Genomic DNA, 11,292 nt, shown 5'->3' on the forward strand with positions numbered 1-11,292 from the left:
TTCTTCATTGTGAGGGCAGATCTGCAGTCCATTCGGGGCTCCAAAGAGGGGAAATCGATGTCTCATCATCATCAACCATCCTCCATCACCAATTTCATGATGCTTACCACCGTGCGTGAGTAATTTCATCGTAGGCTTGCTAGACGGTGATGGCTTGGATGAGATTTATCATGTAATCGAGTTAGTTTTGTTAGGGTTTGATCCCTAGTATCCACTATGTTCTGTGATTGATGTTGCTACAACTTTGCTATGCTTAATACTTGTCCCTAGGGCCCGAGTGCCATGATTTCAGATCTGAACCTATTATGTTTTCATGAATATATTTGTGTTCTTGATCCTATCTCGTAAGTTATAGTCACCTGCGACGCGTTATGATCCCGCAACCCCAGAGTGACAATAGTCGGGACACTTCCCGATGATGACCGTAGTTTGAGGAGTTCATGTATTCACTAAGTGCTAATGCTTTGGTCTGGTTATTTATTAAAAGGAGGCCTTAATATCCCTTAGTTTCCATTAAGACCCCGCTGCCACGGCAGGGTAGGACAAAAGATGTCATGCAAGTTCTTTTCCATAAGCACGTATGATTATATTTGGAATACATGCTACATTATATTGATGAATTGGAGCTAGTTCTATGTCACCCTACGTTATAAATGTTGCATGATGAATGCTATCCGACATAATTATCCATCATTGATCCATTGCCGACGAGTTCGTTTCATATTGATCTTTGTTAAGTTACTTTTCCGTTGCCACTGTTATGATTACTACAAAACTGCTACTGTTACTTTTGCCACCGTTATGGTTACTTCCATATTACTATGCTACTAAATACTTCGCTGCAGATATTAAGTCTTTCAGGTGTGGTTGAATTGACAACTCAGTTGCTAATACTTGAGAATATTCTTTGGCTCCCCTTGTGTCAAATCAATAAATTTGGGTTAAATACTCTACCCTCGAAAATTGTTACGATCCCCTATACTTGTGGGTTATCAAGACCTTTTTCTGGTGCCATTGCCAGGGAGCATATCTGTATTCTCTGAGTCACTTGCGATTTATATATGTTGATCACTATGAGGAATTTGAAAGATACAAGAACCAAGATTTTTCCCTCTACTATGAGGGGAGGTAAGGAACTGCCATCTAGCTCTGCACTTGATTCACCTTCTGTTTTGAGTAAGCTTGCAACACCTACACCTGCTATTGATTCTGATATGTCGCATGTTATTGATGATGCTACATCATTTATGAATGATGCTTATGATGCTACTACTTTGCTTGATAAAACTGTGCCACTGGGTGAATTACTTGATGAACATCTTGCTAGAGTTAGAACTATTGATTATGCTGAAGATGGTGATATTTCCGAAACTGATGAAATTATTGAAACTAAAAAGTTTGAAACACCTATTAGACCTAGCTCTACTAGATATGAACTTCCTGTTATGCCTGAGGGCTATGTTATGAATGGTGAGGTAGCTAGGGACTTTCTTGCTTGTAAGGATAGAGATGATCTTAAGAAATTATTATGCAAGTGGAAAGAAAAATCTTTCAATGCTAGAATGCAATATGATCCTAAGTTTGCTACTTCACCTATCTTTGTTACTGATAAGGACTATGAATTCTTTGTCTATCCTAAGTTAATTACCTTGGTTGAATCTGATCCTTTTCATGGTTATGAATCTGAAACTGTTGTGGCACATCTTACTAAACTAAATGATATAGCCACCCTATTTGTTCATGAGGAAAAAATTGCTATTACTATATTCTTAAGTTGTTTCCTTTCTCGTTAAAGGGTGATGCTAAGATATGGTTTAATTCTCTTACTCCTGGTTGTGTGCATAGTCCCCGGGATATGATTTACTACTTCTCTGCAAAATATTTTCCTGCTCATAAGAAACAAGCTGCCTTACAGGAAATATTTAACTTTGTGCAAATTGAAGAAGAGAGTCTCCCACAAGCTTGGGGGAGGCTTCTCTAATTACTTAATGCTTTTCCTGATCATCCTCTCAAGAAAAATGAAATACTTGATATCTTTTATATATAATGGACTAATCGATGCCTCTAGGGACCACCTAGATAGTTGTGTTGGTTGTGCTTTCAGGGAATGAACTATGGAGCAAGCTAAATTGCTATTGAATAATATATTCAGTAATGGTAATGATTGGACACTTCCTGAACCAACTCCTAAGCCATCTCCAAGGAAAATAGGTATTCTATTTCTCAGTCCTGAAGATATGCAAAAGGCAAAGAAATCTATGAAATAAAAAGGTATTAAAGCTAAAGATGTTAAGAATTTACCGCCTATTGAAGAAATACATGGTCTTGATAACCCAACACAGGTAGTAGAGGTAAATTATCTCTACAGATTTGATGAAGGTGATATTCCTCATAATAAGCATGCTAGTCAATTTGCCCTCCTGTCACACACGCTCGACAAAATGAGGTCGTGTCCGACCGGCGAGCGATCAAATACGGTATACGTACAGTAGTGCTAAAAAATACAATTATACAGGCAAAATTGTTTCCTCGTATATACATCCCACACAGTCGCTCCAAGGAAAACGTTTCTGTTCACAGGTACATCACACACAATTTTCCCCATTAAATCATTTGTGATAGCGTTGCCATTGCACACGATATTAACAATTTTATTGTTTGCATTATTGAATGCATCACACACGGTGCATAGAAGAAACTGTATGGCAAAGGTTGTCCATCACACACAGTTTTTATGTGGTAAACATTTGCCCAGGTGGCCTAACACAAACAACTTTCAAGAGGATGCCGTGTGTGATTATTCATTAATCCAACAGGGTTTATTCCTAGAAACGGTGTGCCTTGCCTGAGGTCATCACCCATGGTGTTTTCTCAATAACCGTTGGCAATAGAAAACCCCAATTAGCAAGATAATTATCCTATTATTAATAATACATTTATTAATCTAATTGACATTTCATATTAAGCACACAATATATTTCATTTCATAATTGAAATGCATCAGAGTAAAACATCATATAGCTTCAGCACTCAGCTACCCCCTTACAGAACTACACCAGCACCAAGTTTCACAGGCAACATCTATAACCTTCTGTAATTAGCATCATAGACGTTAAATAGCCAGATGTATATCATCTAGAAAACTGTTGAAGCAGAAGGCGAATATTGAGCCTTCATTGATGTTGAAGGTCTTTGCACCTTTAGGCCGGTGCCTGTGGATGATTTACCGTCCATCCTTCGTCCTCTTAAGGAACATTTCAATATTGAACCGTGGGTGTTGTATGAAGACCTTCCTCACCTCCTGACCATACAGGTGGTTTGAGAGGTAATCATCAGTGAACTGCTTTGGAAAGGACTGAAAACAAGGATGTGCATAAATATCTTCTCTATATTGGAAATGGGGCAAATGAATGAAAAAGGCAAGGTATAATAGTTAGTACCATCCTGTAGTGAACTGATGTCTTCTTCATTGTGCAGACAAAGATCTTGTTGTTTTTTGTAGCTAATTTCTTTATCCTAACAATATTTTTGAGTTTCTTGACTTGACTGATATTCATGCACAACTCATTTCCCCATATGCAAAAAGGGTCGAACAGTGAGTCAAAACCTCTGACAGCAGGACCTACATGTGCAATACCAATTAAAAAACCTAAATATTAGAATGGTTCCTGCAATTGCACAATAATGTGCTATTAGACAAAGGACTATGCATGTGCAGACCTCGATTGTAAACCTTAGTGCTTCCCATTGTTTCCCTGCAACACATATAAGGTAGTTAGTGATCAGGTTAAGTGAGGGTTCGCATGCTATTAGTAAAATACGTTGATGAAAAATAAGCACATTGCAGATTCATCAGATTAATTCAAGCCACATGAAAAACCCATTTATCCAAACCAAGAATGATTAAGAACTAAGAAATATTGCAACTGTATATGTTTCTCATGTATTATGTGCTGCCAAATTCGATTATTCCTCACATGCACAACAATACAAAACTCTACCTACGACAATTGGACATCGCATTGCAGAATTGAACCAAGCAGTTAACTAAACACCACAACAAGTGAACCAAACATTAACTGAGCACCACATTGCACAATATAACATACTCCTAATAGAAGATCAGACAGTTAACCAAAACAAGCATGCTTAACAACTTGGAAATATAAAAATTGTACTTGTTTCTCATGTATTTAGTACATCCAAATTCAATTTATTTCTCACATGGTATACAAATAACAGAATGCACCCACAACAATTGAACATCACATTGCAGAATTGAAACAAACAATTAAGTAAACACTACAACAAATGAACCAAATGTTAACTGAGCACCACATTGCACAATGTATAATATACTAGAAGATCATACAGTTAACCAAACCAAGCATGCTTGACAACTTGGAAATATAGCAATTGTCTTTGTTTTTCATGTATTTTGTAAAGAAAAATTCGATTTATTGCTCACATGGAAGACAATACACAATTGTACCCTAAAGAATTGAACATCACATTTGCATAATTGAACCAAACAGTTAACTGAACACGAAAACTAGTTAACCAAACAGTTAACAAGTGAGAACCACATTGCACGACATATAGAACATATACACTAGAGCAACAGATTGCATGGTAAAAGTAGATAGCACAGTTCACTAGAATTTGTTAAGGAAAGGCAGTAGCTAGCAAACTGGACATGGGTCCTTATAGTGAGCTAATAAGACAAGCTATTTCTCATTGTCGGAGATATCGATCACGATTAGCTCCTTGGACATTGAAGAAGGCGAGGCCTTCGCATTGTGGGTGCCCTCTGATGACCTACAAGTATAGGGGATCTATCTAGTCCTTTCGATAAGCACTACACCATGGTAGAGCTTACGTGACACATTTTTATGGGCAAAAGTCAAGTAATCTTCACAAAATAACTGTCGGCATAGCTTTTAAGTTTTGTCTTCGGATTATGTGTCGGTAGAGGTACATCACCGTGGACACACTAAGAGTCAGCAATCTCGAAGCATCAATGTATCTGTCAGCAATTGCTTAATAACATGTTATGTGTCGGCATATGTATATACCTTGACAATTATTCAGTCGGCATATGTAGATACTGAGCGACTTAAAATGTGTCGGCGTATATAGGGTATATGGACACGAACTAAGTGTCGGCGTAGGTGGACACGTGTCAATGCACTGAACGTTGGAAACTTGTGGCGCGCGATTTCGGCGCGAGGGGGAAATTTTTGGGTGTTCGTGCAAAATATCTGCCACCCCCGTGCAAAATATCCCCAACTCCACAAACCTAACCCGTGCTTATACTAGCTAAGCTTGGCCTATCAGGTCTGATGAGGAAGAGAAGCGTTCACTGGCCTAGCTAACCAGTGATGTAAGTCTTTTTTGCTTTGTCCGGTGCGAATCAACCTGTGGTTGAGTTGGTTAGGTGGACAGTGGTATCCCCAACCCACCAGGGTTCAAATCCTAGTGCTCGCATTATTCCTGGATTCATTTCAGGATTTCCGGCGATGCGCTTTCAGTGGGAGGAGACGTTTCCGTCGATGACGAGGCGCCTACAGTGACTTCGTAAATCTCAAGATGATATGCCGGCTCAGTCTCTCGGAGGTGCTCATAGGGGTAGGGTGTGTGTGCGTTCATAGGGATGAGTGTATGCGCGTATATGAGCACTTGTGTCTGTACTGATGTAAAAAAACCTGTGCGTGCCGCCGCCACCCTCGTGCTCGATCCACAGTCCCCCGGCCTCGGGCTCCACCCCCGCTGTAAGATCCACAGTCCCGCCGCCGGCCTCGCACTTCCCCGCCCCCGAGCTCCACCCGGACATCCACCCGTCCTTGCACCCCGCCCCGCCCCGTCCCCCCGCTAATCCCCATCCCGAGATCGAGCCGCCGTTCTCGCAATCCATATCCAACCACCGCCCTCGCCCCCTCCCCTGACATCCAGCTGTCGTCCTCGCCAAGCCCCGTCCCTGCTACTAGCGGGGATCCATCTCTGGACTCCCGCTGCTGCCGCACCTGCTGTTGCCGGGGCTCTATCTCCGGGCTCCCGTTGCTGCCGGACCTGCTGCTACTGGATCTGCTACTGCCGGGGCTCCATCTACTTTGAGCTGCACCCCTCCCGAAGCCAGCCGTCGCCGTGCCCTAAGGTAAGCATCAACTCAGCCTGAGATTTCCTTCTCTGTACTTGATTTTTCATTAGGAATCACGCCTCCCCTAACTAGGTTCAGTTTTTCTACACAGCTCTGTCCCTGATACGCTTGATGAAACTATTCTAACACCAAGGGGAAGAGCCCTTTGTCCCTGCATATTTGCCTGTATTCGATGGTTTAGTTGTGAATAGATGCTTGAGGAAATCCATATACGTGAATAGCAAGTGACTATATATGTTAATTGTTTCACATCGGTCATGTTACTTGTAATGCCAAATTGTGAAGTTTGTTTTGTGTAAAAAATACTCCATTCCCCTGTCCTCCTTTTTCACTCCCCTTATACTTTTCTCTGATCCAGACTTTGTCGTTGATAACATTCTTTGGCAGTACTTAGGTGAAACTGCAGAACTAAGATGGAGGGAAAGGGACAATATGACCAGACTCGAACAAAATACATCCAGATGGTGTAAGTGTCTTAGAATGGCCTTTCTATAAATTGCATTTGTTGTGTGTGCTGCAGCTATCACCTGAGTACTGTGGACCAATTTCTTTTGATTAATATTTCATTATTCACTAGGTATGCAGTTCTCCTGCACATATTTTGAGATGCATGTGTGTGTATTTCTAATTTTGAGATGGTGATGCCAATATTTGTTTCATAGTGGGATGACCTGACTAGAATTGTTAGGCCTCATTTTTCAGTGGATGAATATTTAGGCCTCCTTGCAGGAGAAACTAGAAACAGAGAAACACTCAGGCTAGGCAGTATGCGTACCTAGAGCACATTTCAAGTGAAGTCGCTGGTAGTCAAGCTACCAGATAATTCCGTGTGTTGCTACTTTAGCTTGGACCTTTTCCTTTTTCAGTTATATTTGGCATTGCCTTATTGTTCCCAAGGGTTTGTCTCAGGTTGGAGCTACTGCATCTATTAGCTTCATGATAGCATCATATCCTATTATTTTTAGCTTATCCATTTAAAATAACCTTAATGCATGCCATCTGATGTAATTGTAATTATTTTCTTTTTGGTTCACCTGAGTACCGTTGTCTTGTTTATTTTCAGGTGTGAAGGAGTTGGGCGCAAGGTTTCTTCACTAGAGCTCCGACATGTTCTGCGTATTCAACTCTACAGCTAGGCCCCTCTTTTGTGAAGCTCTAATAATGTGATCAAACATTGCTATCATGCCATGGGGTAAGAAAATATGTACAAATGATTATTCCAACTGAGTTCAAACCATTTGAGAAGAAAATAAAGTTTGAGATGAATTCAAAGATGGCCATGTTTCTTGATGGGCTTACATTGCTAGTCTACAACATACTTAAATAGGTCTTGTGTAAATGCAACTTTTACTAGTTTGTCTTGTGTAAATGAGTTGCTCAATTTTGCTTCCATATGCATTTCATGAATTTTTTTGTAGTCACAGGTGGTTTAGTTTTCTCTATTAGTGTGCTTTTGTTATCAATTTTCATGTATCATGACCAGATAGTTAATTGTACACATAGGATATCATTTTCTGATATTTGTTATAATTGCTTGAGGTTGTCACACACCACAAATTAGGAGTCAACGATGCTGCCATAGTCTCACTAAACGATTAAGTCTTTTGACGTATATGGACAAACTACATATATGCAAACAAATAATCAAAAAGCTGAAAAAACGGTGCAGAAAAGGGGGTGTTTGCCTCTAGTCTATATTAATTATGCTAGATATAGGTGCTTCATGCATGTCCATTCTTGTACTCCCTCCGTCCGGAAATACTTGTCGGAGGAATGAATGTATCTAAACGTATTTTAGTTTTAGATGCATCCATTTATATACATTTCTACGACAAGTATTTACGGACGGAGGGAGTATTATGTTTCGTTTTCCAGATTATTTCAGTAATGTTTCAAGTATAGCATTTGCTTTATCTGTTTGGTTCAGTTAGTTCAGTTCAATGTTACAAAGAGCAACCTTTATGATTCTATAACATAGTTGCTCGGTCATTTACTTATTATGAACATTGCACATTTAAGCATGAACTTTTGAACTTGCACAATATGTATTGCTCGGTCTTGTACTTTTATGCTTAAATTCAGTGTTCCACCTTGATATGCCTATGCCAATTGCACATAATTAGAGTAAACAATAGATGCAAATAGTGTTGTTACATATAGTTGTCATAATTACAACGCCTGATGAGAAACAAATTACTAATGCATTTAGTCTTGCTGACAATAGCCGGGAACCACGACCACCAGCATGCAGCATGGGCAATGGGCGGAGAACGGATGGCTATGTTGCTGGGAACCATGGTTGCGCACGTGCAGCAGAAAATGAATAATGGACGGAAAGGCTACCTTACCGGGAACCAGGGCCATGACTTGTAGTGGGCAATTGGTGGCGAATGGAAGGCTACCTCACCGGGTAACTCAACTACTAGGTACATTTTTTGTTTCAATAGTAATTAGCTCACATGCTATTGCATATGAACAGTTTATAAAATGTCACTTTCCAAGGTTGCTAGGCTGTGTTAACACTAAATTGCTTGTGTATGTATGTTTCATGGTTTCCTTTTTTATAAATGGTTATGTAGATCTTAATCATGAAAATCTGGAGAGGTTGTGAAAGAGGTTGTCTTTTCTCGAGTGAATGCTTACGTAAGAGGCTATAAATAAGCTACTAGGTTGTAGGATCTCTTTTTCAGATGGTCAATGCCTTCATTGTTGATAAAACTGCAAGCACAAGAACATAGTTCTATATAGTATCATGTGTCCAATTATAACTTTTGTAGAAACTGTATTCTTAAGTATGATATCATGATGATATATTGATTGAGTATGTGTTAATCCACATATGAGCTTTGACCAACTTGAGTTGATTCCACTTTCTTGACAATTTTTTGTAAAAAAAAAATCAGGCACTTAGCCAACTCGTGCACATGGACGTAATGACTTTGTAGCGCTTATGAACCAACCAACTTGTACTCATGGATCTGATGTGTCTTCTAGACCATTTGGTGTTTCGGGTATTTTGGAGCTTGCACTTTGTCCATGTGGATACAGACTTGTGTGTTCTGGACCATCTAGTTGAAGTCTCTCGTACCAGCAAACAGTGCTCATCTTTTTATGACTTGTGTGTTCTGGGTGATTGTTAACATGGTCAAAACTATTCTTTGTCAAGATTCATGTGTTTGTCAACTTGTGTTCAATGTATATGCATGTTTGTGAACATATTTTCATTGTTGTGCAGCATGTGTTCATCTTGAACCTGCTTGTTTGGATGTGAGGATATTGAATGAATTTGTATAGACCTTGTATATACAGATAATAATTGAATTTGTTTAGAGCTTATATATTGTTTTGGCTGCACATCAATTTACCAACAATTTATATGTCGGCAAAGGCAATATCTATCAGTGTAGGTAGGGTGTATGTTGACACACTATCTGTTGGCATAGATATGGTGTATGTGGCTAATAAAGTGTCGGCATAGGTAGGGTGTATGTAGACAAGCTATCTGTCGGCATATGTACGGTGTATGTTGTCTGATAAAGTGTCGGCGTAGGTAGGGTGTATGTGGACATACCATTTGTCGGCGTAGGTAGGGTATATGCCGACTGAAAAAGTGTCGGGAAGTAAACAACTGTCGGCAATATCTTTGCCCACAGTAAGTCCTCCGACTCTTTCATCTTCTATCAGCATTGGTGTTAGCTACAACTTATCTATCGGCAAAGGTACCCTATGCCGACACATAACTGTGTCACGTAAGCTCTACCATGGTGTAGTGAAGTAAGAGTGTCAAACCCAATGAAGAGCAGAAGGAAATCACAAGCGGTTTTCAGCAAGGTATTCTCTGCAAGCACTGAAATTATCGGTAACAGATAGTTTTGTGATAAGATAATTCGTAACGGGTAACAAGTAACAAAAGTAAATAAGGTGCAGCAAGGTGGCCTAATGCTTTCTCTAGCAAAGGACAAGTCTAGATGAACTCTTATATAAAGCAAAGCGCTCCCGAGGACACATGAGAATTGTTGTCAAGTTAGTTTACATCATGCTCATATGATTCGCGTTCGTTACTTTGATAATTTGATATGTGGGTGGACTGGTGCTTGGGTGCTGCCCTTCCTTGGACAATCCTCTCACTTATGATTAACCCCTCTCACAAGCATCCGCAACTACGAAAGAAGAATTAAGTTAAACCTAACTATAACATGAAACATATATATGGATCCAAAACAGTCCCTTACGAAGCAACACATAAACTAGGGTTTAATCTTCTGTCACCCTAGCAACCCATCATCTACTTACTAGATCGGGATCGCGCATTGGCGCGAGGGTGCCGGTCCCAACATTTTGGTCAAATAGGTAATGCCAAGTCAGTAGGAATCCAGGTTTATCATATGCATTCATATAGGATAACAATAAAGTGAAGAAGAAACGTTCCATGTGTTTCAGTCCTGTCCCAGCTATAGCAAGTTCAAAATGCAGTGTAGAATATGAAACAACATCATATATTAGTATATGGAATGTAAATGAACAATTATGGAATCCTATCTTAAACACCCTATATCAAAATGAAAATAATACTTCTCTAGAGGAAAGCGGGAGGAAGCAAAACACATATAATAGTAATGGTTCAGTACAAAACAGAGAACCAAATGATACATGGTATTTATGTTTTAGTATGAACCATATTAGTAGTTTAAAATCACAGGACAAATGCTTAACACAAGCCAATTCTACAAAATCCTCAAAGTATAGTCTTTAGACCATGTCATGGTTGTCAGTGGTAAAACAAATCATGAGATAGTTGGTGTACAGGCAGATGATCCCCAACGTCAACCGGTATGTGGATCCTTCTACCGGCAAAAGCGAAGAGGCCTAAAAAAACATTGCAATTAATTCCATGCAGTCATTTAGCAAAATCCTTAGAAAAGATAGATGTTACTCTCTCCGTAAAAAATATAAGAGCGTTTAGATCACTACTTGTACTCTTATACTTGAGCTTGTCTTCTCAACATGTGTAGTTTCACCTGGTTTCTCTTGTGTGGAGCCATTTAGTAAGCACTCCTTGAAAAGCAGTAGGAGTACTAAAGATGCAGAGAGTCCAAATTATTCAGGCTTTGTTGCATCTCTTACCATTATCTTAT

General features: G+C 39.6%; 1 long non-coding RNA gene across 3 annotated transcripts; it reads left to right on the forward strand.

The window, feature by feature from the left end:
- The first annotated feature begins 5,797 nt into the window (after positions 1 to 5,797).
- LOC119326406 lies at positions 5,798 to 9,493 on the forward strand. Of its 3 annotated transcripts, XR_005157972.1 has the most exons (5): positions 5,821 to 6,154; positions 6,545 to 6,623; positions 7,221 to 7,349; positions 8,382 to 8,583; positions 9,061 to 9,493. It is a non-coding gene; the product is annotated as an uncharacterized LOC119326406 (long non-coding RNA). The 3 variants fall into 3 exon arrangements; XR_005157971.1 differs by lacking the exon at positions 9,061 to 9,493 and having other exon boundaries at positions 5,798 to 6,154; positions 6,249 to 6,623; positions 8,382 to 8,846; XR_005157970.1 differs by lacking the exon at positions 9,061 to 9,493 and having other exon boundaries at positions 5,823 to 6,154; positions 8,382 to 8,846.
- Positions 9,494 to 11,292: the final 1,799 nt, after the last annotated feature.

Source organism: Triticum dicoccoides, chromosome 6B (genome assembly GCF_002162155.2).
Source record: "Triticum dicoccoides isolate Atlit2015 ecotype Zavitan chromosome 6B, WEW_v2.0, whole genome shotgun sequence".
Lineage (NCBI taxonomy): Eukaryota > Viridiplantae > Streptophyta > Magnoliopsida > Poales > Poaceae > Triticum > Triticum dicoccoides.